Below are 8359 nucleotides of genomic sequence, written 5' to 3'. Positions count from 1 at the left end.
GAGTGACTAGCGCTTTCACTGCATTCAGTATATATGATAAAGGATAAAAAGTATTTGATGTTGGCAAGTTACCTATCCTGAATGTGCCTTGTCTGTTAGTCTTGTTGTAAGTAAGATTTCTTCAGAAAATGCAGAAACAACCTACCAAAGAATTGGTAGTGAGTCAATTCAATAAAATAATTGAGTCAAGGACTCCTCTCTCACCAGTGAAGAGGTGGAAAAATTTAGAGCCTACTTCAGCAAGAAAAGGTCCATCTTTCAGAAAAGTTGGAAAAGACCAGAAGCGACAGAGGGCAGACTGGCTAGTGGTATTAGCAATGAAGAAGAAAAAGAAGGGAGATGAATAAAAAAGGAAAGAGAAATTGGGAAAAGCAAAGGGATCTCAATGTCAGTCAGTCTCTAACACTGTTGAAGTACAGAAGGTCAAGGACATTTCTTTTTAGTTCTTGGATGGAAATGATGGAATAAAGGAGGACTTGATGCTGATTTCTTTAAAGTAAAATGAGCTTGGGTTGGACTCAGAGGAAAAAAAAAAAACATTTTGGAAAAAAGAGCCTTCTGACTCCAACATCAAAAAAAAAAAAAAAAAAAAAAAATGACCAGGGTCACAGAAGCAAAAAAAAGCATGGAAGAGAAATATATCTGTTTGAAATGTATGATTTTATATATCACATTTATTGAATAAATATATACACATATGTATACATTTAGTATTCCCATTGAATATATAATGTTTTCAAGAATTTTTTAAGTCAAAAAATTAATTATTTATTCAATCCACATCTACTTACATTACTTTCCTGGGGAACTTTATCTGTATAAATGACTTAGCTCACAATAGCTTCTTAACTTCAGTGTAGTTACTGTGTGGAGTGTCTGCAAATATCTCAAGGGAGTTGTTAAATTTCTATAATCAAAAACGTAAATGCAGCATGAAGAGTACACATTTCATAGAAATATGGAGCTGGAAAGAACCTGAATACATAGGTGGTCTCTTTTTGGCTGAGAGAATAGAGGCGCAGAAAGGTTAAGTGACCTCGCCAACATCACACAGAGTACTGATTCCCAAAGGAGTGCTGAGACTGTGTTACTTCTCCATGAATTCTCCTGTGAATCATTTTATGGCTTGAAGACTCCCTATGCAATAAAAGTTTATTGGCCATGTGTCAGGAACTTTGCTAGGTGCTGGAGTTACAACAGTTTATGAGACGTAGCCTGTGCCCTAAAGGACATCACAGTCTAGTGGTAAAGGTAGGCACAAAACTTGCTATAGGATGTAATAAGTAAAAGGCATACAGAAAGGGGACGAATAATATAGCCTAGAGAGTTCAGAGCAAAAGCATTGGAAAGAAAGACCTTTAATCTGAGTCTTAAAGGATAAGTAGGGGTAGAAGATTTCCAATTAGGCTGGGGGAATGGAGGCACGGGAGGCTTATGCATAGGAAGAGGTCCAGCTAGGCAAAGATAAACATAAACAAGAGGAATCTGCTATAGTAGGAGTGGGACTGAGGTATGGAGAATTGCTTATAGGTATATGCAATTTATTGCTGTTTGAGTATGAAAGGTCTAAAGAAAGATAGCAGGAAGTAAGTCTGCATGAGTAAATCCAAATCCTACAATGCTTGGTAACCATAGTTGGGAAATATGAAATAACTCTAGAATTTTTGATAGTAGTGCCACAGTTGGGATTGTCCTAATGAAATCCTGGAACCAGCATAATCCAAAAAGTGAAAAATGAAGCAGAGAGATTACCTAGTGAATTAGTGTAATAATCCAGTTTTGAGATTTGGGGCAGATGACTAATGTAGAAAGACTTAAATGAAAGCAGCTGAGTTACAGATAGATTAATAGATTCTTTACCAACTGAGCTATCAAGGAAGCCCTAGATAGATAAATATAAATGGATATAAATACACAAATGATATAAAATATGCATTTACTTTATATGTATATATATACATTTGATGTAAAATATTTAGGCTTGGTAAATGATTGAAAGTGGTGGCTGAAGGTAAAAAAAAAAAGTGAAGATGACACCTAAGTTCTTAAGAGATGATTTAAAGTTGACCAATTCAAATGGTACAGAATCAGCTGGAGATTTAACTGGTACAAAGAGATTGAATATATACAGTTTGGAGCATATTCAGGTGAAGGGGTTCAGCAGAATTTAAATGTGGAGGTTACTTGATCAATCTAGATGAGTATGATTAGCATGAGACCAAACAATTGGATGCCTTTGTAATGGGAAAACATATGAGTAAGAAGGGCCTAATTGATAGAAGAAAGAGGGAGTGGCTAAGATAGAAAAGGTTTCTTCAAAGCTATAAAGAGAATCAGGAGAGAATAATGTTACAGAATTAAAGAGAAACAGCTTTTCAAGATGGAAAGTATTGTTAATTAAATATAGAATAAAGGTTAAGGAAGAAAATAGAAGAAAATGTTCATTAAATTTGAGAATTGATGTTATTGGTATCACGTTTTTCAACAATTTAAATAAATTCTTATGATTTATTGTGGAGGGAGTGGGAGGTAAAAAAACAGAGATAGAGACTATAATTGATTATTTTGAAGTCATGGATTGGAAAGGCTTGGAAAGGAAAATAACTTGGGAGTCATGTGATTCAAGGATGAGATAATTTAGGCTAGTAAATATTTATCAGGACTGTCTTGAAGAGAGAAGTGGTTGAAGATACAAAAGGTAGATGATGCAACACTGACAGGACATGAAACCGAAAGAGTCGGGGGTTAATGAGGTCAAAGGCACAGACAGAGGCAGAGATTGCCTAAGAAGAGGAAGAGGAAGCTCGTTTTCTGGAATTACAGAAAAGAAAGTAAGTATAGGAAGTAATGAAACTAAGGAGCAAGCAGACGGAGACGAGGGAAGTTGAGAGTGACCACACATAATAACTTTATTTTCCATGCAAACTAAGGAACTGTCTAGTTACTATCTGTGATACTGATTAAATAAGGCTGAGCTTTTTAAGAAAGGAGAGATAGAGGGCAAAAATATTAGTGGCTTTAGTACTTTAATTAGAGAGTTTAGTAAATGTGAAGGTGTGAGATTCTTGGAAGGACAAGATTTAGTGGTCAGAGTAATGCTGTTTAATTTTATGGTTTCTTTTGTGGTGTGCTGCCTAACCAAAAAAAAAGTTTCATGAAACAGTGTACGAAGAAAAATAATGAAGCAGAGTACAGATGAAGCCGGTAAATGGAGGAAGTCCAGGAATTTGGGACCTGGTTAGTTGGATGGATTTTGTTCACGATTTCTGATGTTTCCCAGATATAAGGTGAAAACATCTACGATAAAGAATGAAAATCTAAACCAAGCACAGAATCCTTTAATATGAGTTTGTGGAAAGAGAATGACACATAATCGGAATAGTAAAAGCCATGTGGAACTATCCATGATGGGTTTGGTAAAATGAACATTCTCCATTGCTGAGTCCTATAGAGGAAATGATGTCCTTAAGCATAGACAGGGTTACTGCTACTGCTAAGTCACTTCAGTCGTGTCCGACTCTGTGCGACCCCATCCCTGGGAGTCTCCAGGCAAGAACACTGGAGTGGGTTGCCATTTCCTTCTCCAATGCATGAAAGTAAAAAGTGAAAGTGAAGTTGCTCAGTCATGTCTGACTCTTCGCGACCCCACGGACTGCAGCCTACCAGGCTCCTCTGTCCATGGGATTTTCCAGGCAAGAGTACTGGAGTGGGGTGCCATTGCCTTCTCAGGGTTAAGAGAATGCAAAGTAGCAGAGAAAAAAGTCCATGAAGAGGATGAGGAAATAGGTAGATAAAGCCTCTTTTTCCAGAAAAAAAAAAAAAAAAATTGAAAGGATTTGGAAATGAAGTCAGAATCAAAAGGAATCAGGTTGCAGGAAATATATAGCAAAAAAAAAAAAAAGAATGAGGAAAGTCTTAAGAGGAATGACAACTATTATTTTTGGTCACTCCAAAGAAGGAGAATAAACCCAAATTCTGATCTGGTTGCCATCCTAGTGATGTCATACATACACCAAGAAGTTATGAAATAATATTAGTCACCCAGAGACTTCCAGGGAGGATGGGGTGAGCTCTTAAACTGGTGCAAGAAGGGCTTGAGAGAACAAAGAAAGAAGACTAATGGGGTTTTAGGATTGTTACAGAAAGAGGCTGAGAAGCTGTGTGCACTAGCTGGAGTTTGTAGGGTTTGATCTTCCCATTGGAATCAAAAGAGAAACTAAGTGGGTTTCTCATCAGATTTTCTAGATGTGGGGTATAAGGGGAAGGTAGTAGTGGAGCTTGAAAGATGTCAACAATCAAATATTAAATAGGAAGTCAGACACTTTGCAAGATGATTGCCTTTCCTTCAGTGATCAAGGATTATATGGATATGACACATGGTTAGAAATGCCAGAGTTAAAGTGTGTATGTTCATTAAGTTTAAAATATTCACACATAGATTCCAGTGACCATGAGCATCAAAAATAGGAAATTTAAGTGGCAAAGAGTAAGTATAGGACTCAAGGAAAGATTTCCATCCAAAATGGGCAGTGGAACATTGAACCCAGAAACGAAAGCCTGAATGTACAAATCCAGCCAAAAGAAGAGACATAAGAACCAGATGTCAAAGCTGCTGCTGATCAGAAGTTCACAAGTGTTCAGGAATTTGGCTGGACTAAGTTGCAGGTGAAGGTTATTATTGACTACAGCTGGGAGGTGCCAGGATCATGTCAAGCTTTTTAAGATTTTATATACTTGTTAGTAGAAAGGAAAATGATTCCTCTGAATTAATAAATGGCACTTCTTGCATGAAGGAGACAACCAAGAACCAAGGCTATGGTTGGAAAGAAGCCTAGAATTATCAAACTTCAAAATTTAAGACATCATGACAAGCTTATAAACCCACATGTTTTATCTTCTTGGTTAATTCAAAGAGGAAAAGGAATATATTTTTCAGCTCTAGGTCAAGTCGGCTGCCTGACAAGACTTGAGAAGAGGATAAAAATTCTTACTGGTTTTTGTGACAAGACTGTCTGGTAACAATTGAAATTCTGCTATTCAAAGAGATCTGAGATAGTAACATGAGTGGAGTTTAGTTTTATATTAAATTTGTTACTTCTTTTTTTCAGAAGCCAACCTGATCCATTAAATTATTGTTTTCATTTAGCAATTCTCCCTCTTAGTTTAAATCCTGAAACATAGGGATGTTTTACAAATATATTTGTGGTATAATTTAAAAGAATCCCCCACCAGTAATGCACTGTCAAAAATATCATCACTGAAACTGCTGAGTGTTTTACACAGTCTTGAAATCCAAGCAGTTTATTCAAGAGCCTATTATAAACATTAGTATTTCAAATATTTCAGGTTTAAGCAGGTCCTTCTTGAAAGTAAATCTAACAATATTTCTATATTTTGGAGCAAAAATGAATGATAGCTAGGATGGCTTTTCAATAATGAAGAACCACTGTTGTAACAGAAGGAAGAGGGTTTGAAAATAAGGCTAAATTTTCTGGAAACTAAATAATAAATAAAATCACTTATTGTCTCTGAACATTCAAGGACAGAAATGTCAAGAGAACATATTGTTCAAAATGAGATGTTTTGAAATTCTTTTCTTTCATCACAGTGGTTAAAATCATAAGATATTAGAACCAGAAAGGTTGAGTTCAAATCCTGGTTCTGACACTTAAAAGATCTGTCTGTCTCATCCATGAAAATGTTAGGAAGAAAAATCAATAATTATACTTGCTTTATAGGGTTTTCGAAAGGTTAAAGGGTCAGTATTCATGACATGCTGAGAGCAGGGATCAGATTAGAGCATGGTACAAAAAGCGTTAGATAAATGTGAGGTATTATTATTTTGGGGAGTTGATTCTGATAAGTCAGTTCTCTTAACTTTTTGTCTGAGACTGATCTTTAGAGTTTCAGACTTTTCATTGTTTACTCAAGTGCTGAAACCGAGGCAAATGGTATACTGTAAGTACAATAAATCCTCTCAATTGTTGCCATGTTACTGTAGTTTTAATTATTCAGATAATTCTCCAAATTGGCTCAAATTCTCCATTAACTTTGCCATTATCACCTAATTCGATAATTAATTCTTGACAGAATTTTGTTCCCAATGCTATTTGCCTTCTCAAACAGTCAGGAATTGGAAAGCAACAATATAATTGCCTTGGCAGTGTTTTCCTTAGTTTCACAAATCTTGTTTTGGATATATTCTAGGAATAAGGATCCAAGATTTGTAGAATCAAAATCCCATCTTGGCAGCAATAGCGTTTGACTTCGCACAGATTGTTAAAGAGGTAAGGTGTTTTGCTCAGCAGGTGAGAAAATTATTTCTGTTAGCCATTATGGCTGTCATAATTTGGGGAAGCAATTCAGAAAACTCCTTTCATAATACTTAAAAGGTTTCCTTGACATTCACTGGGAGAATCAGCAGTGAGGGGGGAGGGGTGGCACTGGTGAAATTAATGTAGTCAAAGCAAAACAATTAGCAATATAATCATTTCAGAGAAACATTACTCATTTATTTGGTCATTAATTCAACAAAAATTTATAGAGTGATTTCTGTGTGTTTCACTGTTTTAATCTTGCAATAAAATGATGAATAAAATGTGGACCTGATATGCATATGCCATAGAAGATAGATTTAAAAAATGCTGCTTTGAATATTAATTCTAAATCTACAGTCTATTACTATAATTGAGAAAGCATCACTTTCCTTGATGTCAGTTCTAATCAGCCCCAAATATTTTGTGTATATAATAAGATGAATTTATTTATTGTATTCTAAACTCAATAATTTACAAATAAAAATGATTCTAGGAAAAATTTCCTTGGCCATTGGATATATTTCTATGGTCATTGGATATATTTCTATGGTCACTGTTCATTCTCGATGTCACATGTTAAGAGAGACAAATTACTCTCATTTTACTCAGTGGTTCATAACTATTCTAGACTGAAAGCTACTACAGGGACTGTTTCTTATTAGTCTTTATATTCCCTGTGTTTAGAATAATATCTAGAAGAGTGGTTCTTTACTCTGGTGTGTATCATCATCTCATATTCTATATAGCTTTAATAATATGATTGCCTGTTACTCCAGGTGTTTCTTGACTTCCTACTTTTGCATTCCAGTCCCCTATAATGAAAAGGACATCTTTTTTGGGTGTTAGTTCTAAAAGGTCTTGTAGGCCTTCATGGAACCATTCAACTTTGGCTTCTTCAGCATTACTGCTCGGGGCATAGACTTGGATTACTGTAATATTGAATGGCTTGCCTTGGAAACGAACAGAGATCATTCTGTCGTTTTTGAGATTGTATCCCAGTACTACATTTCAGAGTCTTTGTTGACTATGATGGCTACTCCATTTCTTCTAAAGGGTTCTTGCCCATGGTAGTAGATACAAATGGTCATCTGAGTTAAATTCACCTATTCCAGTCCATTTTAGTTTGCTGATTCCTAGAATGTTGATGTTCACTCTTGCCATCTCCTGTTTGACCACTTCCAATTTACCTTGATTCATGGACCTAACATTCCAGATTCCTGTGCAATATTACCCATTACAGCATTGGACCTTGCTTCTATCACCATTCACATCCACAACTGGGTGTTGTTTTTGCTTTGGCTCCATCCCTTCATTCTTTCTGGAGTTATTTCTCCATTGATCTCCAGTAGCATACTGGGCACTTACAGACCTGGGGAGTTCGTCTTTCAGTGTCCTACTTTTTGCCTTTTCATCCTGTTCAAAGGGGTTCTCAAGGCAAGAATACTGAAGTGGTTTACCATTCCCTTCTCCAGTGGACCACATTCTGTCAGACCTCTCCACCATGACCAGTAGAAGTGAGAAATAGATTTAAGGGACTAGATCTGATAGACAGAGTACCTGATGAACTATGGATGGAAGTTCGTGACATTGTACAGGAGACAGGGATCAAGACCATCCCCAAGAAAAAGAAATACAAAAAGGCAAAATGGTTGTCTGAGGAGGCCTTACAAATAGCTGTGAAAAGAAGAAAAGTGAAAGGCAAAGGAGAAAAGGAAAGATATTCCCATTTGAATGCAGAGTTCCAAAGAATAGCAAGGAGAGTTAAGATAGCCTTGCTCAGTGATCAGTGCAAAGAAATAAAGGAAAACAGTAGAATGGGAAAGATTAGAGCTCTCTTCAAGAAAATGAGAGATTCCAAGGGACTATTTCATGCAAAGATGGGCACAATAAAGGACAGAAATGGTATGGACCTAACAGAAACAGAAGATATTAAGAAGAGGTGACAAGAATACACAGAAGAACTGTACAAAATAGATCCTCACAACCCACTTAATCATGATGGTGTCATCACTCACCTAGAGCCAGACATCCTGGAATGTGAA

The sequence above is a fragment of the Cervus elaphus genome, chromosome 17 (genome assembly GCF_910594005.1).
Source record: "Cervus elaphus chromosome 17, mCerEla1.1, whole genome shotgun sequence".
NCBI classification, from domain to species: Eukaryota; Metazoa; Chordata; class Mammalia; order Artiodactyla; family Cervidae; genus Cervus; species Cervus elaphus.
The sequence above is the reverse complement of the archived record's forward strand: the minus strand, read 5'-3'. Positions refer to the sequence as shown.